Source organism: Mytilus trossulus, chromosome 14 (assembly GCF_036588685.1).
Source record: "Mytilus trossulus isolate FHL-02 chromosome 14, PNRI_Mtr1.1.1.hap1, whole genome shotgun sequence".
Lineage (NCBI taxonomy): Eukaryota > Metazoa > Mollusca > Bivalvia > Mytilida > Mytilidae > Mytilus > Mytilus trossulus.
The window spans coordinates 605,754-629,074 of record NC_086386.1 but is presented as its reverse complement, the minus strand read 5'-3'; the positions used below and the strand labels follow the sequence as shown (position 1 = coordinate 629,074).

Sequence of the window (23,321 nt, the reverse complement as noted above, 5' to 3'; positions counted from 1 at the left end):
TCCTGACATAAAAAATATGGGTGATTTACTATGCGGGTATATAGATTTGCAAATTAAAGTGCATATATGGTCAGTTTTGGTGGATGCGGTCAAATAATTTTGTTGTACAAGTCAACTGGAGGCATCAAAACTACTGAAATTTTGTTACGTATCAGTATTTTAAGTAAAAAGAGGACATGCTGGCACCCTTAATTTAGGGGAACAAAAATTTGTTGTTATTATATTGTAATATTGCTGTCCATTGTCATGATTGTATTATACATTGAATCCTGACATTAATAATAAGGCTGATTTACTATGCTGGTATATAGATTTACAATTTATAGTTCACATATGGTCAGTTTTGGTAATGCGGTCAAATAATTTTGTTGTACAAATCAGCTGGAGGTATCAAAACTACTGAAATTTTGTTACGTATCAATATTTTGAATAAAATAAGGACATGCTGGTATCCTAAATTTATGCGAACACAAATTTGTTGTTATTATATTGCAATTTTGCTGTCCATTGTCATGATCGTATTATACATTGAATCCTGACATAAAAAATATGGCTGATTTACTATGCGGGTATATAGATTTGCAAATTAAAGTGCATATATGGTCAGTTTTGGTGGATGCGGTCAAATAATTTTGTTGTACAAGTCAACTGGAGGCATCAAAACTACTGAAATTTTGTTACGTATCAGTATTTTAAGTAAAAAGAGGACATGCTGGCACCCTTAATTTAGGGGAACAAAAATTTGTTGTTATTATATTGTAATATTGCTGTCCATTGTCATGATTGTATTCATACATTGAATCCTGACATTAATAATAAGGCTGATTTACTATGCTGGTATATAGATTTACAATTTATAGTTCACATATGGTCAGTTTTGGTAATGCGGTCAAATAATTTTGTTGTACAAATCAGCTGGAGGTATCAAAACTACTGAAATTTTGATACGTATCAATATTTTGAATAAAATGAGGACATGCTGGTATCTTAAATTTATGCGAACCAAAATATTTTGTTATTATATTGCAATTTTGCTGTCCATTGTCATGATTGTATTATACATTGAATCCTGACATAAAAAATATGGCTGATTTACTATGCGGGTATATAGATTTACAAATTAAAGTGCATATATGGTCAGTTTTGGTGGATGCGGTCAAATAATTTTGTTGTACAAGTCAACTGGAGGCATCAAAACTACTGAAATTTTGTTACGTATCAGTATTTTAAGTAAAAAGAGGACATGCTGGCACCCTTAATTTAGGGGAACAAAAATTTGTTGTTATTATATTGTAATATTGCTGTCCATTGTCATGATTGTATTATACATTGAATCCTGACATTAATAATAAGGCTGATTTACTATGCTGGTATATAGATTTACAATTTAAAGTTCACATATGGTCAGTTTTGTAAATGCGGTCAAATAATTTTGTTGTACAAATCAGCTGGAGGTATCAAAACTACTGAAATTTTGTTACGTATCAATATTTTGAATAAAATGAGGACATGCTGGTATCTTAAATTTATGCGAACCAAAATATTTTGTTATTATATTGCAATTTTGCTGTCCATTGTCATGATTGTATTATACATTGAATCCTGACATAAAAAATATGGCTGATTTACTATGCGGGTATATAGATTTACAAATTAAAGTGCATATATGGTCAGTTTTGGTGGATGCGGTGAAATAATTTTGTTATACAAGTCAACTGGAGGCATCAAAACTACTGAAATTTTGTTACGTATCAGTATTTTGAGTAAAAAGAGGACATGCTTGCACCCTTAATTTAGGCGAACAAAAATTTGTAGTCATTATTTAAATGAATTAAACTATTGCTGATTGTGGCTGCATAGTTCAAGGATGTATAACTAACAGGGACGAACAAGGACGTATACAACTAACATCAAATATACTTCTTTTTCAAAAATATACATCATATGATTGAATTTGATCTCGGAATATATATATATATATTCAGTGCCTGTTATCATTGTAACCGAGATCGTTTTTATAATAGATAGATTGTCAGATCACAGATAAATTTGTGTTACGTTCTGTGCGTACTTATTTTCAAATATTTGTATTTAATCCTGTTCATAAAACGGAAGTATTAATTTTCAAATTACTTTAGTTTCGATGTTTATACTACGAAACAAAGATATTAAAAATATTTTTTTCTAAATCAACAAAGAGCGGTCCTGGTTACAAGTTAACTTAGTGTTGAGCAGACCAGTCAAAAGTTAACTTGGGAACAGGTCTGGTTTTGATCGGATTTGTCCAAGCAGAAGTTAACTTTGTGGCAGGACCGGTTTCCAAGTTAACTTATGTTAACTTTATGACAGGACTGGTTCGAAGTTAACTTATATCAATAGCGGACCTGTTTCCAAGTTAACTTTTTGGCAGACATAAAAACAGTCCTAGGACCAAGTCCGCTTTTCAAGTTAACTAGATTTTGGTCCTAGGACTGGTCAGAGCAGTCCTATATTCGGTCACAGGTTAACTTTGACCAGTCCAAATGACTGGTTATCAAGTTAACTTGCTGTACAGGTTAGGAGTGCACCCATCTGTAACTGTGATATTTTATCATTGACAGATAGATTCAGCTTTGAGAAAGTGCATCATAAGTTTTGTAAAACTGTTCTTGGAATTAAAAAAATCTCATGTAATATAGCTGCAAAGTCTGAGTTAGGACGATTTCCACTTGACTCAAGTTTTATTATATTTTTGTAGAATAAACTGCCATGAAATAAACCCTCTTGTTAAAGAAGCTTTTGCAGTAAATAAGTCTATGTCTGAAGATGGAATATATACTTGATACACTTTTGCCAAGCATATTTTTAAAGAATTTAATATTGATGAAGAACAATATGTTGATTCTGATAAACCTTTTAAACTTATAAAAAATTCACTCAAAAAAACTTTTAAATGTGTAGTGAAGGAAAAGTGTAATAACATCACTCTTCAAAAACTTTCTAATATTGATAACAGTTCAAAACTTTATCTTTATAGTAAACTTAAAAATGAAATTAAATTTGAGGACTACCTGCACAATCTAACCAATTTTAATAGTCGTCAGCTTTTAACAAAATTACGTGTAAGTGATCATAATTTGGAAATTGAATTAGGACGTTGTAAAAAAATTCAAAGAGAACACAGACTGTGCAAAGTTTGTAAAATTTTAGATGATGAGGAACACTTTTTCCTTCATTGCCAAATTAACAGTAATGTCAGACATTCCCTTATAAATGCAATTAAACCCATTATCCTAATTTTAACCAGCTTGACTCAAACTCTAAACTTAAAACTATTCTAGATCCCAATAAAGATATTTTGTCTAGTGTTGTAGACTATGTAAAGCAATCTATGGAATTGCGAAAATAAGGTCCACATTGGTCAATTATTATATACATCTATATATAGATATATGTTATTAATATCAACTTCACTTTTTAAAAACATTTATCATGTATAGTTATGTTTCTTGTCACTTGTGTATACAATGTACTATGTTTGCATTTTAACCCGTCAGGGTTTCATGTTTTTTGCAATAAAGATTTTTATTATATAAAAGAAACATTTTGAAATATATACTTTTAAATAAATATTTTAATAATAAGTATAGGAAATGTGTCCTTACACTTGAAACATCAAGAATTATTTAATTTTTATCATGCTAGAGATATATTTCTTGACACTATGAAGCCACTTTGGCATTTTTCTTTTTAACAATTCTTTGATCATCTTTGATATTGTTTTGATCAATTTTGATGACAAAGTTGGTTTATATACAAAAGTCAAATGGAAATTTTTTTTAACCTCGCAAATCGACTTTTTTAACTAGCAACTCGACTTTAGTAACTCGCAACTTGCCATCGTTACTCGCAACTTGCCATTCGTAACTCGCAATTCAACTTTCTTAACTCGCAACCCGGCTTTCTCAACTCGCAATTCGACGATAAAAAACACTCGTATATTATCCCATTGACACTAGCAACGACAAATTTATTTACCTATGTGAAGCGCATTAAAGATTAATTGTGCAATTGAATTGCTTTATGATATTTAAGTGTCAATAGATTTGTTAAATATATCAATAAACATTTCTTTTAAAAATATATTTTATTTTGATTGGCTAATTATCTTAAAGACTGATCACCCCGTATAACCCCGATACAAATGAATCCGGTTTTTGACGCGGTCGAAGCGATAATCAGGACAATATTTGGGATGACAACAATTTCGAATGCCTCTCTAGAACTTATTTGGATATATATATATATATATAATAAATGTGTCAACGTGCATGTTAGTTTATTTATTCAATTATACAGTTGTTAAGTTTTAGATATTGTATAAAACGTTTGATAAAACTGCTACATACAAAACGCACAGACATAGTGCAATTCCATATGGTTAATGATGTAAACAATGCTGAATATATCTGTTCGTGCATACACCTTTGCGTATTAATACCTGAAGCCATATTAAATAACTATACATTTAATAACTACGTGCCTTCAAATTTGCCCTAGAACTTAGAATAAACGCAATGTCATTCAAAATAATTTTTCTCTTACTGTATTGTTCGTTCCACCAAAAGAGTCGCGTTCGTTGTGAAATAATCACTGTACAGTTCGTTGACAAAAACCGTCACAAATCACTTTCTCTTTAAGGTTTTCGAGATGGTGTCGGCGACTGTTTTTTCTGTATTTTATTATAAATGTTTTTCGGTTAACTCAGTCAAAGTAGTTGAACTTAAAATATATGTCATACAAAGCCAAAATTGAAATATTTAACCAGCGTAAATCTGCTTTGAATGTTTCTATTGAAAATTGAGACTATTAATATTATTCCAAATGGAATTAACAGTTAATAAATATATTCCATAGGTAATAAAGTTTCAAAAAGTATAGTACAGTCATTAACACTTTAATGACTTCCTTTTCACAATTTGAGGCTCCTCCAAATGCCGATGTTGGTCCAAAATCGCCTAGACGAAAGCAGACATACATGCAGGAGCTCGTTGAACTTAATCTGCCGAATGCCATAGTTGTCATTCCAACTGCATTATTTTTTTTTACATATAAAGCTTTGTAGATGTTGTGTAATGGCCAGTGAGACGACTTTCCACCAAAGTTGAAATGAAGTTAATGTATAAAGCAAATATTATAGTCCAATGTACAATAGTTAACAATGAGGAAAACCTAGACCACACAGTCGGCTATGAAAGGCCCCGATATAAAAAAAATATGTGAAAAATTAAAACGATAAAAATAACGGTTATTTATTACTTATGAATTATGTCATGATTATAAAGAAGAAAAATGACAGATCTATATAACCAATGTACTACAGGGTCCTGACGTTGGACCGACAAAAAAAGTGCGGCGGGATTAAAATGCTCAAAATGTCGGTACAAGGCATAAAAACCTTATACATAAAATATCGACAATGGAGTAATCGTAGTAACTGATATATCAAAGCGAATTATAACCAAGAAGTAAAAAAGGGACGACAGATACCAAAAGGGACAGTCAAACTCATAAATCTAAAACAAACTAACAACGCCATGGCAAAACATGAATAAGACAAAACAGAAAAACAATAGTACACATGACACAACATAGAAAACTAAAGAATAAACAACACGAACCCCACCAAAAACTAGGGGTGAACTCGGGTGCTCCGGAAGGGTAAGCATATCCCACTTCACATGTGGTACCCGTCGTGTTGCTTTTGTGATTGCAAATCCGGTCAATAGTCTAATTCGGTAGGTCACATTCTTGAAAGGGAAGGGGAATGTAGTTACGACGTAAGGAACATATCCGATATCATTTGTGAAACGGTTTTTCCATAACGGTCAACCAACTCGTGATGGCGTCGTAAAATTACGAAGGGATGATTTCAACTTCACCATTTGGAACTCTTGGTTTAATAGCTTCCTTGTGAGAAGTAACCCTCTATCAAGAAAATCATGATAGGAAATATAAGCACAGTAATATCGTATCAATTGGGAGATATATATCCCGTATGCGGGTGCTGCTGGAATGTTGCTACTTAGAAATGGAAAGTTCACAATTGAAAAGCTGAAATCATCTCTTTTGTCGTAAAGTTTTTTGTTTTCAACAGACCCTCATTGTAAATCATGTATCGAAAGAATTATTCACTATATCCTACGCTTTTAAGTAAAGATGTAATAAAACGCATGGACTTGTGCAATGCCAAATATAAACAGTATCGTGAGGATATACGGTATTATGAGTTATCATAAGTGTGCATATGTTATAGTAATGTTAAGTGATGTTTTGATTAAAATGTCAAACAAAACTTTCAACATTGTGGCAATTTTTTTTTTATTGATGAAAGAATTTGGTGAAGGGTGACTGGGAAATATACGTCTATTAGATCTGATCACGTTGGTCTTTTTCCGACCGGCAGTAAAAACTGACCGAAGTTGGCCACCCGTTGAGTTGTGTGGGATGTAAAAGTACACAGTCACGTCCAGTCCGATTGGGAATATAAAATCCAATGTCTCGTGAAAAGAGAGTACCTCGCTAACTACAATGTACGAACCCCTGCAAAAACTTGAAGAGACGTCCATAAATAGCGTGTTGATAGACAACATTTGTGTCCTTATTCAATATACAATGTACATCATTTTATCCAGTGGCAGTTAAAACGTCCCTGACGTAATTCCAGAGGGCCTCCTTCCAGGACTTACATGTAGTATGTGTTGCTGCTTTGTGCTTATCCTGAACATGCATGACATATTTGCAATTTAACGTTAAGCAACCAACAATCAGCCATTACGTACGCGTGTCATAAACAAATAAAAGGGTCTATAAATTGTTCAGTACCAACATGAAAGAAGAAACACAGCAAATGTCTAAGGTAAGGTTGATGATTGATGCTTTGCTCAATCCATAGTTTACCAATGACGCCAATGGTAACGGGGGAATATAAATATGGTCCTTGTGGTCTTCTGCGAAATAAATCAAAATTTGAATGAAATGCATATAGTTGGGTATAGACTTTAAGGTGCTTATAATAACCAGAATGACTTGACCAATCATTTAGATTTTTTGCATCACAGAAGAAAGACCTTAATGTTCGAGGAATTTAAGCATTATCTTTAAACCTTAATAATTAAACAAACACAAAAACATAATCGAAGAAAGCAAACCAGTTAATATTAAGATTTTCTCTTCATCTTTATATCTTCACATTAAAGTAACTGTATTACTATGTTATTTTTGTTTGTTGCTATTTTATGCTTACAGCATTCATACAGCATGCAGCTATTGCTTTTAGTTTTGTTAATTTGCTTTCTTAAAGTTTGTGTTGACCGCTTTAGTTATTTTTCGTATAGTAGACTTGTTTATTTAAAACGAGTCGTTAAATGCATATGTACTAGACTTTGTCAGTTACGCTCAACAATATAAGCATATTGTTGTAAATACATGCAGAACAGTTTAATTTATATTTCTAATAGTAAAACATTTGTTTATCATAATACATGGATAGAAACCTATGTACCAGGATATTTGATAACGGTCAGAATCTTACTATTGTATTTATTTTGTAGGGTATTGTTTTTATATATATTTGTATTATCCTGAAAGTAGTCCAGAAATAAAAGGAACCACCTTCAACAAAAGTATTGTGTTTATTAAGCCCTAGAAAGTGCTACTACACTATCATGTTAAACCCCGCTGCGCCTGTCTTTAGTCTGGAGCCCCTGGTCTTTGTTGGTCTTTTATGGAGACAAAGTTATATTTAGCTTGCAGACTTTGTGAAACGTCACCAGTGTCTGAGTAAAAAGTTGATGAACCAAGGGTATGTTAAAGAACGTCTCGTCTTTTTTCTAAAAAGATCATCGGAAGGTACCAAGACCTTATTGATAAATATAGATTCTTACACTGCAACAAGTGTATTACGATATTTCTCCACTCGAGACAGTTAAATTTTATTATTTAAAGCGCGAGGCTTGCCGAGCCCTTTAAATAATAAAATTTAACTGTCGAGAGTGGAGAAATATCGTAACACACGAGTTATAGTGTCGGAATCTGTTTCTCTAATGCTTTTTATCGTTCTTTTTCAAAGATTTTCAGAAAATTGTGCTATTGATATGCGACGTCATCAGGCAAGGTCTCCTTTTTTCATGACGTCACAATAGGAAAATTGAGAAGAAAACACAAAACGCTTTGACGTCATAATCAAATTTCGACTTATCATTTGCCGAGAACAGATTTTTCACTAGTGAGGAGAAATATTTTTCTCACACCGGTCAGGAAATGTGAAAATAGCACAAAAATTAGAGAAATATTCCTTATCAACTTCTCAAATAATACACAATGGTCTTGATGTTGTTTATCATGTTAACAACGTATTTGATAGGTCTTTCATTTGCCTTTGTTCTATTGTTAATATTACTTTTTCTTTGAATGGTTGTGATTTCACCCCAAGGGTAACTGGGGAATATAAACATGGTCACTTGGTCTTCTTCCGACCGGCAGTTGAACGCTTGCCGAAGTGAGGCGTCCGTTTGGCTGTGCTGGATGTATCAATTTCGCAGTCACGTCCGGTCTGATTTGGGACGTTAAATCCGATGTCTCGTGTATAGAGGGGCACGCTCTTTATACGTTTAGAACCCTTGCAACAACTCGTTCAGGGGCCCTTAGGTTGCCTGTTCCTGTTTTCATCAAATATACCCTCATTTTCCAGTGGCAGTCCAAATTTCCCCGACCATTATCCCAATAAAAGATCTGTTTGAAGCAAGATGTACATAAACTGTTACACAGTCTGATAACAATACACAAAGTATGATAGAAAAAGAGTCTAGAAATAGCATCCAAAAACACAAGCATACACAAAGTGGATTTATAGGTCATAGGATCATCAATTGTGAAAGACCTTGGTGGTAAAAAAATGTACAAGAATAAACAAGTGAAAAACCCTTCTTTGAGAGATAAAACTGTAGAGGGAGCAACAAAATTTGTGAAATCGGGAACCGTACATGCTAAAAATGTTTGGCTACAAATAGGATCAAATGATTTGGAACAAAAAACACCAGATGATGTACTACAAGAAGTTGAAGTAATTGTTCGTGAACTTAAATCTACTCTACCAGAATCTACAGTTGTGATCGGGGAAACTTTTACAAAGATATTATCTTGGTGACCGAAAAAAAGCTAATGCATATTTAAAAAAAAAAGGTCTATACAATATTTTAGTTAACGACTATTGTGTTTATACTGGGTTGCACTATGTACTATTTGAAAATACGATTCATTCAGATTTCTATGGTGGTATTCATCCAAATTTTAAAGGTGTAAAGCTTTATGTCAGATGTATTAAGGAAATTATAAACCCACTGTTATCAGTTAGATATGATAAAAATTATCCAAGGTCCTTCAACAATGGCTATCCAGAGAGGTCAAATTATGACCAGAATAGAAGTGGGTACAATAAAACAGATACAAATGGATATCAGGGTTACAGACATGACAAGCATAACTCTTATAATATATATACAGAGAATACAAACAATAGATACACAGATAGTACAAACAACAGATTTACAGATAATACAAACAATAGATATACAGATAATAAAAATAAGATATACAGATAATGCAAATACTAGTCACCTGCACATGCACAATGATAGGGACCACATGTACAAATAAAGGCAACAGTGGTATACCGCTGTTCATAACTCATAAATCCATGGACAAAAAACAAAATCAGGGTTACAAACAAAAACGAGGGAAACGCATTAAATATACGAGGAGAACAACGACACAACACTGAAATGTAACACACACAGAAACGGACCAAGCATCAGACAAAATCCCACGAGAATAACAAATATAACCTCAAAACCAAATACATGAATTTGGGATATTACATCCCCCCTATAAATTCAAACTATTTTGAAAATGATTATAGCTTTTTAGAAAATGAGATCAGTACATTTGCAAGACGAGGAAAAATACTTTTAATGGGGGACTGGAAAATATCCTGATTTTATCACAGGAGATTCTTGTCAAAAAAATAATTTTGATGCCAAAATCTAACACCAAATTATTATGAAGTTGACACGGAAATTTCTAGAAACAATCAAGATAATGTAACAAATGTACAAGGTAAATCCTTATTAGAACTATGAATTGCCTCAAGGTTACGCATATTAAATGGCAGATTTATAGGGGACAGGCTAGGCTACTATACTTATACGTCAATAAATGGATACAGTGCTGTAGTTTATGCATTAATAAGTGAAAGTCTCCTGTCCTCAGTGAAATACTTTAAAACTGATGATTTTACTAACTTGTCAGATCATGTACAGATTCAGTTAACATTAAATTGTATTATAAAACAATTTTTTGACCTTAAAAGTCATACTAGTATAGAAAAAAAAATGGAATTATTTGAAAAGATATAAATGGACTGAAAACTCACATAACTTGTTACTTAAAGCTCTTATGTCAGAGCATCAGGAAAATCAAAAAGGGGTTGATGGTGCAACTGAAAATTTAACTAACATTTTTGAAAATATCTCTGATATTACTTTTAAAATTACAAAAATAATTAAAAGTAAGAGAAACAAATATATACAGGTGTGGTCAGACAATTGTGTATACGAGACAAAAAAAAGGAAATAAACAGGGTTGGAAATAAACTTAAAAAATGTCTAAATAATCAACTAAAAAAGAAATATTTTGAATTGTTAAAAAGTTTGAAAAAAATGGTAAAATTTAAAAAAGTACAATACAGAGAGAAAATATTTAACTCATTAACAGATAATTTTGATAAGAAACCTAAAGATTTGTGGTAAATATTCAAAGGAATGAATAACCAAAAAAATACTGGTAATGAAGTGCCGGAAATTTTAAAAAATAAAGAAATTATTACGAAGCATATTCAGGACCCCACATTTGTAAATATAAAATGGAAAGAGGAAACAGAAAAACAACTTGTTAATATTGAGAAGAACATAATATCTTATAGAGAAACAGATGCTCCAATAAAATACTCTGAAATAAAAAATGTTATTGGTAAGCCAAAAAAAGAAAAAGCGCCGGGGCCAGATACCATTATCAATGAAATAGTAAAATTAAGTTAAAATGTATCTATCAAAGGTATTGTTAAATTACCTTATTATACCCCACGCAACGAGTTGCGGAGGGTATAATGTTTTTGACCCGTCCGTCCGTCCGTCCTGTTTCTTGTCATCGCAACTCCTCTCAAACCACTCAACAGAATTTCACGAAACCTTTTCAGATAATAAGGACATACTATGTAGTTGTGCATATCGATGGGAAATTGCGATTCAATTATTTTTCTAGGAGTTACGCCCCCTTGAACTTATTTACTTTAACATACTACTGCAACAGTTTGTCATCGCAATTCCTCTCAAACCACACAACAGAATTTCATGAAACCTTTTCAGTTAATGAGGACATACTATGTAGTTGTGCATATCGACGGGAAATTGCGATTCAATTTTTTTTTCTAGGAGTTACGCCCCTTTGAACTTATTTACTTTAATGTACTACTGACGCCCCTTTGAACTTATTTACTTTAATGTACTACTGCAACAGTTTGTCATCGCAACTCCTCTGAAACTACTCAACGGAATTTCACGAAACCTTTTCAGTTAATAAGGACATTCTATGTAGTTGTGCATATCGACGGGAAATTGCGATTCAATTTTTTACTAGGAGTTACGCCCCTTTGAACTTATTTACTCGAATGTACTACTGCAACAGTTTGTCATCGCAATTCCTCCCAAACCACACAACATAATTTCACGAAACCTTTTCAGATAATAAGGACATACTATGTACTTGTGCATGTTGACGGGAAATTGCGATTCAAATTTTTTTCTAGGAGTTACGCCCCTTTGAACTTATTTACTTTAATGTACTACTGCAACAGTTTGTCATCGCAACTCCTCTGAAACTACTCTACAGAATTTCATGAAACCTTTTCAGATAATAAGGACATACTATGTAGATGTGCATATCGACCGGAAATTGCGATTCAATTTTTTTTTCTAGGAGTTACACCTGTTTGAACTTATTTGCTTTACGGTACTACTTCAACAGTTTGTCATCTCAACTCCTCTCAAACCACACAACAGAATTTCATGAAATTTTGTAGATAATAAGGGCATACTATGCATGTAGATGTGGATATTGACAGGAAATAATTATTCAATATTTTTTCTTATACAATTTTTTTCCTTACACTTATTTAATTTCTCCAATGACAATGTTGGGACGTGGGGTATGTGAGCGTGCTCACTAAGGTTTTTCAATTTTGAATACAGGTATTTACCAATCAAAATAGAAATATTCATACTAAATTTCATTGCATAAATCAGGAGTAAAAACTGAACCTGATAATTACAGGGAAATATCTCTGACAGGTTGCTTACCAAAGTTGTGTAATGCTGTGTTAAATGAAAGATTGATTAAAATGATGGAAAATACACAATTTGGCTTTAGAAAAAATTACAGAACCTCTGATAGTATATTTGTGCTAAAGTCTTTAATAAACAAATACTTGCTCAAAAATAAAATATATGCCTGCTTTGTTGATTTAAAAAAAGGCTTTTGATTCTGTCTGGAGAAAAGCTTTACTTTATGCACTGTATAAGGCAGGAGCAGGGAAAAAATACTTAATATTATTACAGGACAGTATGAGGAAACAAAATCTGCCTTCAAGCATCAAGAGTGGCACTCATAATATTTTGAGGATAAACCAGGGGGTTCATTGAGTCCTACTGTATTTAATTTATTTATTAATGATTAAGATGCAGAATTTTCAAATGAAAATAGCTGTCCATTAGAACAAATTGATACTAAAGTAGGATCTTTACAATTTGCTGATGACCTTTTAATATTATCTGAAAGTAAAAGAAGACCTGCAAATTAGTCAGAACAACTTAGAAAAATATTGTGAATAATGGTAATTGACTTTAAATATTAAACCCTAACGCCTAGGCGTAAGTCGTGCCGGTCGGCAGCCCGAACCTGGATGGTAAGTCCGGTAGTGGTGACCGAAAGTTTACTTCTGCTTTATGTTTTTCGATGGTGGAAATACTTGCCTCTCTTCTATCTTTAGCCACATTTTCGACGTCGTCGAGGTGGAAAACACTACATTACTAGTAGTAGATAAATCTTTCAAATCCGCCTCGACCGTAGCGCCTAGGCGTAGGTCGTGCCGGTCGGTAGCCCGGACCCAGATGGTAAGTCCGGTAGTGGTGACCGAAAGTTTACTTCTGCTTTATGTTTTTCGATGGTGGAAATATTTGCCTCTTTTTCTTTTCTTTAGCCACATCATCGACGTCGTCGAGGTGGATAGGACTAGTAGGGAAATCTTTAAGGCCCGCCTCGACACTAGCGTAGGTCGTGCCGGTCGGCAGCCCGGACCCGGATGGTAAGCCGGTTAAGTGGTGACAGAAAGTTTCTCGATGGTAGACAGTTGGTAAAGACGACATAGTGGCTCTACGACCCTACGCCGTTGGCTACTGTTACTTTCTAAGCAGTCTAAGCACGTCTCGCAAACGTGACAGTGTAGAAATACCGTTAAGGATTAGGCAGGACCCTACGTGCCAAAAGCGATGACATGCCGGTGGCCCGTGTATAAAATTCCCCTTACAATTAAGTGGCTCTTTACTTTAAGATTAAGATTACCACCCGATACGGTCCTGTCGCTGGACCAGGGGAAGTATTCGTGGGTCATTAATCAGTTTTTCTATTTATTACAGAAATGAATAGTAAAGGTAGAAACGAAAGGAAGAAAAGGCAGAGGTAAGTCATCCAAGCAATTTGAACGCGAGGATACCTACTCCCCAGTACCAAGGCCGTCAGGAGCCATGGCCGTTGGATACGGTCGCTTTTTAAGCAATCCGTGTGTACGGGTCCAGAGGATTTTAGCGTTGGTCTCATCGCATCTGACACGTTCACAAACGTGACCCTTAAAGATTCGGCAGGATCCTAGTTCTTTCGATACCATTCCGGTGGCCCATGTTTAAACTCCCCCTTACAATTAAGTGGCTCTTAACTTTAAGATTACCACCCCATACGGTCATGTCGCTGGACCGCAGGACCAGGGGAAGTATTCGTGAATCATTAACCGGTTTTTCTATGTATTACAGAAATGAATAGTAAAGGTAAAGACATGAAAGGAAGAAAAGGCAGAGGCAAGTCGTCCAAGCAATTTGAACGCGAGGATACCGATTCCCCGGTACCAAGGCCGTTGAGAGTGCCCACCCTGTACTGCCGGCCGTTCTCAGTCGCGCATAACGTGAAGGCAAAATAATACAGGTGTGGGGAGTTAAAGTCGGCTTCTCACTTCCAAGCTTGGTGGAAATGTGCCTGCCGATGTTTACATGTACGGCCTCCTTGACAAAATCGGGACTCTAACGGGAGCTTAATACAGCCCGTCAGCGTCACCGGATAGCGGTATTCCGATGCTCGTGGGCGGGCGGTATAGGAGTGGGTTCTGGCGAGATGCTTCCTCGCAACAGTTGGGACAACATCCCTAATGCGCCTTGAAATGTCACGTGTAAAGAAAAAATCTCTGTGTAGTGATATTAGACATGTTTCTATTTTTAGCAAATGACTGAACTTAATTATTTGTGGTGATTAGGAAAGTAGAGGAACATAGAATAAATGTGTAAAAACTATGGAGCTATTGAATGTGTTCAAAGTATTAAATTTTCAAAGAACTTATTGTGTTAAAAAGGGGATATTTTACCACAAGGAGCCGCATCACAACAGGATGTTCGGGGTTTGCTAATTTACGGAAAAAGTAATCTCACTTCGTACCCCGAAAATTTAACCACATATGTGAAAATGTCACAGCTTCGAAACAAGCTATCATACATATCCAAGTTAACGACATGGACTGAGCTACCGGAAAAAACGTTACCATTACCGCCTATGTAAAAACAATTAAAGATTTTGACCCAAATTAGAAGCTCCATTCCAGAGGTTGTCAGACTGATTTATGGATGATTTCACCTTGTACACCACCGAAAATGATGGTACGTAGTTTTTTATTTATACCTAGATATTATAAATTGTTTAAGATAAATGTTATTGATAAAGATCAGCAAAAACTCAAGAAAATTTTCACTTTTAAAATGCATTACTAGCACGGGGCTGAACACTTGTTTTAGGCACAATCATAAATTTGTTTACTTCCGAGAGATCCGAAAGGAATGTGTTTACTACATTGAAAAGGAAAGAAATAACTTTTAAATATTATTAAATTGTAAGTAAACATGACACAATATAGTCTTTGTTATGTAATATCACTCTGGTCTACAGGAATACCTGATAATCAAGGGAGATAACACACTTCATACGAGTAATGTGAGATTCAATATCGCATGTGCCTTTATCCAATGATTTGACCCCTGGTCAGTAGATATCATATGCACAAAAACACAGACAAAAACAGTTACATGTTTTTAGAAAATCATGAATTATTATTTTAATGCACATGAGCAAAACAAAGGATATTGTCATTTCTCAGTGAAAAAGGGGGAGGGTCAAACCTTCTTGAAAACAATATTTCTGCACCTATTCAACTATTACGCTAGTTAGCTACTACCCATGGTTCTAATACAAAAGGTTTAAATGAAGGTGGCTAAGCCACAAGGGAGAAGCTTTTGTCTTTCTTTGTGATTAAACTTTCAAGAATAGATTTTTCTCTCTCAATAATACTTATGTATTTAAATCAAATGATAACACAGCCTGAGTATTTTTTTTGGTCTTATTTCAGTTCCAGACATATCATTATTTTTCAACCTGAGATGGCAAACTAGAGGTTTTAAAAAGTCCTGAATAACTGGTAAGCATTTTGATTTATTAATCAAGCTCTAATTGTTTATTTCTGGTATTTATGCAATTGAAATTACAGTCGGAATGTTAAAAATATGCTAATATGAAAACTGTTGCTATGGTCTTGGTATTAAATGAAAAGGCTTAGTTACAGATCGTTTGGACTCAATATTTCGAGTTAAATCTTGCGGCAACTGTTTCTCACGTAACACTGCAAACTATATTTAGCGCTATTTTGATCTGTCGTTATTTAATGACGCCATAATACATGTGATGTCACATAGTTTCCGTTAAGACCTCATGTGGATTTCTCACTGATAAAAGGTTTTCACTGAAAAACATGTAAAAAACATTTTTTCTCAAATGGAATTATGTGAAAGGACAAGTTTTGAAAATTTGCACTATATTGCACTCTAATTATATGATATGGATGACTTTCCCAGTAGTTTAGAGCGGTTTCAACAGTATTAAATACAAGATTACCACTAGTAAGAATAATTATTTTGGTGGTTTTGTTTTTATAAAACCTTCAGTTTTGCATAATTACTCTGTCAAAATGCACCTTAAGACACAAGAAAATTTTATAGAATGCTTTATCAGGGTCTGTGTATTGTAATTAAAGGTTATAATCAGAAGTTTTGTCCTTGATTTGACTAGTGGAGGTAATCTGGAAGAAATTACTTATACATACTCATTGTATTCAAAATAAATGAATATAGCGACGAAAGTGTCATTGCCTTATAGTGCTAAAACAACTTTATTTCTTTTCAGAAATGGACAAAAATACAAAGATTTATTCAGAATATAATACCGATGAAGATCACATACAAATATTTGAAAAAATCAGAAGTATGGATTACAATATGGGACAACATCCCTAATGCGCCTTGAAATGAGGAACTCAAAAGTCACGTGTAAAGAAAAAATCTCTGTGTAGTGATATTAGACATGTTTCTATTTTTAGCAAATGACTGAACTTAATTATTTGTGGTGATTAGGAAAGTAGAGGAACATAGAATAAATGTGTAAAAACTATGGAGCTATTGAATGTGTTCAAAGTATTAAATTTTCAAAGAACTTATTGTGTTAAAAAGGGGATATTTTACCACAAGGAGCCGCATCACAACAGGATGTTCGGGGTTTGCTAATTTACGGAAAAAGTAATCTCACTTCGTACCCCGAAAATTTAACCACATATGTGAAAATGTCACAGCTTCGAAACAAGCTATCATACATATCCAAGTTAACGACATGGACTGAGCTACCGGAAAAAAACGTTACCATTACCGCCTATGTAAAAACAATTAAAGATTTTGACCCAAATTAGAAGCTCCATTCCAGAGGTTGTCAGACTGATTTATGGATGATTTCACCTTGTACACCACCGAAAATGATGGTACGTAGTTTTTTATTTATACCTAGATATTATAAATTGTTTAAGATAAATGTTATTGATAAAGATCAGCAAAAACTCAAGAAAATTTTCACTTTTAAAATGCATTACTAGCACGGGGCTGAACACTTGTTTTAGGCACAATCATAAATTTGTTTACTTCCGAGAGATCCGAAAGGAATGTGTTTACTACATTGAAAAGGAAAGAAATAACTTTTAAATATTATTAAATTGTAAGTAAACATGACACAATATAGTCTTTGTTATGTAATATCACTCTGGTCTACAGGAATACCTGATAATCAAGGGAGATAACACACTTCATACGAGTAATGTGAGATTCAATATCGCATGTGCCTTTATCCAATGATTTGACCCCTGGTCAGTAGATATCATATGCACAAAAACACAGACAAAAACAGTTACATGTTTTTAGAAAATCATGAATTATTATTTTAATGCACATGAGCAAAACAAAGGATATTGTCATTTCTCAGTGAAAAAGGGGGAGGGTCAAACCTTCTTGAAAACAATATTTCTGCACCTATTCAACTATTACGCTAGTTAGCTACTACCCATGGTTCTAATACAAAAGGTTTAAATGAAGGTGGCTAAGCCACAAGGGAGAAGCTTTTGTCTTTCTTTGTGATTAAACTTTCAAGAATAGATTTTTCTCTCTCAATAATACTTATGTATTTAAATCAAATGATAACACAGCCTGAGTATTTTTTTTGGTCTTATTTCAGTTCCAGACATATCATTATTTTTCAACCTGAGATGGCAAACTAGAGGTTTTAAAAAGTCCTGAATAACTGGTAAGCATTTTGATTTATTAATCAAGCTCTAATTGTTTATTTCTGGTATTTATGCAATTGAAATTACAGTCGGAATGTTAAAAATATGCTAATATGAAAACTGTTGCTATGGTCTTGGTATTAAATGAAAAGGCTTAGTTACAGATCGTTTGGACTCAATATTTCGAGTTAAATCTTGCGGCAACTGTTTCTCACGTAACACTGCAAACTATATTTAGCGCTATTTTGATCTGTCGTTATTTAATGACGCCATAATACATGTGATGTCACATAGTTTCCGTTAAGACCTCATGTGGATTTCTCACTGATAAAAGGTTTTCACTGAAAAACATGTAAAAAACATTTTTTCTCAAATGGAATTATGTGAAAGGACAAGTTTTGAAAATTTGCACTATATTGCACTCTAATTATATGATATGGATGACTTTCCCAGTAGTTTAGAGCGGTTTCAACAGTATTAAATACAAGATTACCACTAGTAAGAATAATTATTTTGGTGGTTTTGTTTTTATAAAACCTTCAGTTTTGCATAATTACTCTGTCAAAATGCACCTTAAGACACAAGAAAATTTTATAGAATGCTTTATCAGGGTCTGTGTATTGTAATTAAAGGTTATAATCAGAAGTTTTGTCCTTGATTTGACTAGTGGAGGTAATCTGGAAGAAATTACTTATACATACTCATTGTATTCAAAATAAATGAATATAGCGACGAAAGTGTCATTGCCTTATAGTGCTAAAACAACTTTATTTCTTTTCAGAAATGGACAAAAATACAAAGATTTATTCAGAATATAATACCGATGAAGATCACATACAAATATTTGAAAAAATCAGAAGTATGGATTACAATATGGGACAACATCCCTAATGCGCCTTGAAATGAGGAACTCAAAAGTCACGTGTAAAGAAAAAATCTCTGTGTAGTGATATTAGACATGTTTCTATTTTTAGCAAATGACTGAACTTAATTATTTGTGGTGATTAGGAAAGTAGAGGAACATAGAATAAATGTGTAAAAACTATGGAGCTATTGAATGTGTTCAAAGTATTAAATTTTCAAAGAACTTATTGTGTTAAAAAGGGGATATTTTACCACAAGGAGCCGCATCACAACAGGATGTTCGGGGTTTGCTAATTTACGGAAAAAGTAATCTCACTTCGTACCCCGAAAATTTAACCACATATGTGAAAATGTCACAGCTTCGAAACAAGCTATCATACATATCCAAGTTAACGACATGGACTGAGCTACCGGAAAAAACGTTACCATTACCGCCTATGTAAAAACAATTAAAGATTTTGACCCAAATTAGAAGCTCCATTCCAGAGGTTGTCAGACTGATTTATGGATGATTTCACCTTGTACACCACCGAAAATGATGGTACGTAGTTTTTTATTTATACCTAGATATTATAAATTGTTTAAGATAAATGTTATTGATAAAGATCAGCAAAAACTCAAGAAAATTTTCACTTTTAAAATGCATTACTAGCACGGGGCTGAACACTTGTTTTAGGCACAATCATAAATTTTTTTACTTCCGAGAGATCCGAAAGGAATGTGTTTACTACATTGAAAAGGAAAGAAATAACTTTTAAATATTATTAAATTGTAAGTAAACATGACACAATATAGTCTTTGTTATGTAATATCACTCTGGTCTACAGGAATACCTGATAATCAAGGGAGATAACACACTTCATACGAGTAATGTGAGATTCAATATCGCATGTGCCTTTATCCAATGATTTGACCCCTGGTCAGTAGATATCATATGCACAAAAACACAGACAAAAACAGTTACATGTTTTTAGAAAATCATGAATTATTATTTTAATGCACATGAGCAAAACAAAGGATATTGTCATTTCTCAGTGAAAAAGGGGGAGGGTCAAACCTTCTTGAAAACAATATTTCTGCACCTATTCAACTATTACGCTAGTTAGCTACTACCCATGGTTCTAATACAAAAGGTTTAAATGAAGGTGGCTAAGCCACAAGGGAGAAGCTTTTGTCTTTCTTTGTGATTAAACTTTCAAGAATAGATTTTTCTCTCTCAATAATACTTATGTATTTAAATCAAATGATAACACAGCCTGAGTATTTTTTTTGGTCTTATTTCAGTTCCAGACAAATCATTATTTTTCAACCTGAGATGGCAAACTAGAGGTTTTAAAAAGTCCTGAATAACTGGTAAGCATTTTGATTTATTAATCAAGCTCTAATTGTTTATTTCTGGTATTTATGCAATTGAAATTACAGTCGGAATGTTAAAAATATGCTAATATGAAAACTGTTGCTATGGTCTTGGTATTAAATGAAAAGGCTTAGTTACAGATCGTTTGGACTCAATATTTCGAGTTAAATCTTGCGGCAACTGTTTCTCACGTAACACTGCAAACTATATTTAGCGCTATTTTGATCTGTCGTTATTTAATGACGCCATAATACATGTGATGTCACATAGTTTCCGTTAAGACCTCATGTGGATTTCTCACTGATAAAAGGTTTTCACTGAAAAACATGTAAAAAACATTTTTTCTCAAATGGAATTATGTGAAAGGACAAGTTTTGAAAATTTGCACTATATTGCACTCTAATTATATGATATGGATGACTTTCCCAGTAGTTTAGAGCGGTTTCAACAGTATTAAATACAAGATTACCACTAGTAAGAATAATTATTTTGGTGGTTTTGTTTTTATAAAACCTTCAGTTTTGCATAATTACTCTGTCAAAATGCACCTTAAGACACAAGAAAATTTTATAGAATGCTTTATCAGGGTCTGTGTATTGTAATTAAAGGTTATAATCAGAAGTTTTGTCCTTGATTTGACTAGTGGAGGTAATCTGGAAAAAAATTACTTATACATACTCATTGTATTCAAAATAAATGAATATAGCGACGAAAGTGTCATTGCCTTATAGTGCTAAAACAACTTTATTTCTTTTCAGAAATGGACAAAAATACAAAGATTTATTCAGAATATAATACCGATGAAGATCACATACAAATATTTGAAAAAATCAGAAGTATGGATTACAATATGGGACAACATCCCTAATGCGCCTTGAAATGAGGAACTCAAAAGTCACGTGTAAAGAAAAAATCTCTGTGTAGTGATATTAGACATGTTTCTATTTTTAGCAAATGACTGAACTTAATTATTTGTGGTGATTAGGAAAGTAGAGGAACATAGAATAAATGTGTAAAAACTATGGAGCTATTGAATGTGTTCAAAGTATTAAATTTTCAAAGAACTTATTGTGTTAAAAAGGGGATATTTTACCACAAGGAGCCGCATCACAACAGGATGTTCGGGGTTTGCTAATTTACGGAAAAAGTAATCTCACTTCGTACCCCGAAAATTTAACCACATATGTGAAAATGTCACAGCTTCGAAACAAGCTATCATACATATCCAAGTTAACGACATGGACTGAGCTACCGGAAAAAACGTTACCATTACCGCCTATGTAAAAACAATTAAAGATTTTGACCCAAATTAGAAGCTCCATTCCAGAGGTTGTCAGACTGATTTATGGATGATTTCACCTTGTACACCACCGAAAATGATGGTACGTAGTTTTTTATTTATACCTAGATATTATAAATTGTTTAAGATAAATGTTATTGATAAAGATCAGCAAAAACTCAAGAAAATTTTCACTTTTAAAATGCATTACTAGCACGGGGCTGAACACTTGTTTTAGGCACAATCATAAATTTGTTTACTTCCGAGAGATCCGAAAGGAATGTGTTTACTACATTGAAAAGGAAAGAAATAACTTTTAAATATTATTAAATTGTAAGTAAACATGACACAATATAGTCTTTGTTATGTAATATCACTCTGGTCTACAGGAATACCTGATAATCAAGGGAGATAACACACTTCATACGAGTAATGTGAGATTCAATATCGCATGTGCCTTTATCCAATGATTTGACCCCTGGTCAGTAGATATCATATGCACAAAAACACAGACAAAAACAGTTACATGTTTTTAGAAAATCATGAATTATTATTTTAATGCACATGAGCAAAACAAAGGATATTGTCATTTCTCAGTGAAAAAGGGGGAGGGTCAAACCTTCTTGAAAACAATATTTCTGCACCTATTCAACTATTACGCTAGTTAGCTACTACCCATGGTTCTAATACAAAAGGTTTAAATGAAGGTGGCTAAGCCACAAGGGAGAAGCTTTTGTCTTTCTTTGTGATTAAACTTTCAAGAATAGATTTTTCTCTCTCAATAATACTTATGTATTTAAATCAAATGATAACACAGCCTGAGTATTTTTTTTGGTCTTATTTCAGTTCCAGACAAATCATTATTTTTCAACCTGAGATGGCAAACTAGAGGTTTTAAAAAGTCCTGAATAACTGGTAAGCATTTTGATTTATTAATCAAGCTCTAATTGTTTATTTCTGGTATTTATGCAATTGAAATTACAGTCGGAATGTTAAAAATATGCTAATATGAAAACTGTTGCTATGGTCTTGGTATTAAATGAAAAGGCTTAGTTACAGATCGTTTGGACTCAATATTTCGAGTTAAATCTTGCGGCAACTGTTTCTCACGTAACACTGCAAACTATATTTAGCGCTATTTTGATCTGTCGTTATTTAATGACGCCATAATACATGTGATGTCACATAGTTTCCGTTAAGACCTCATGTGGATTTCTCACTGATAAAAGGTTTTCACTGAAAAACATGTAAAAAACATTTTTTCTCAAATGGAATTATGTGAAAGGACAAGTTTTGAAAATTTGCACTATATTGCACTCTAATTATATGATATGGATGACTTTCCCAGTAGTTTAGAGCGGTTTCAACAGTATTAAATACAAGATTACCACTAGTAAGAATAATTATTTTGGTGGTTTTGTTTTTATAAAACCTTCAGTTTTGCATAATTACTCTGTCAAAATGCACCTTAAGACACAAGAAAATTTTATAGAATGCTTTATCAGGGTCTGTGTATTGTAATTAAAGGTTATAATCAGAAGTTTTGTCCTTGATTTGACTAGTGGAGGTAATCTGGAAAAAAATTACTTATACATACTCATTGTATTCAAAATAAATGAATATAGCGACGAAAGTGTCATTGCCTTATAGTGCTAAAACAACTTTATTTCTTTTCAGAAATGGACAAAAATACAAAGATTTATTCAGAATATAATACCGATGAAGATCACATACAAATATTTGAAAAAATCAGAAGTATGGAT

The 23,321-nt window shown here is 33.2% G+C and overlaps 1 long non-coding RNA gene across 1 annotated transcript; it reads left to right on the top strand.

The window, feature by feature from the left end:
• The first annotated feature begins 14,592 nt into the window (after positions 1-14,592).
• Positions 14,593-19,457, top strand: LOC134696429 (uncharacterized). The gene is made up of 5 exons (XR_010102946.1): positions 14,593-15,068; positions 15,812-15,880; positions 16,642-17,266; positions 18,010-18,078; positions 18,840-19,457. It is a non-coding gene; the product is annotated as an uncharacterized LOC134696429 (long non-coding RNA).
• Positions 19,458-23,321: the final 3,864 nt, after the last annotated feature.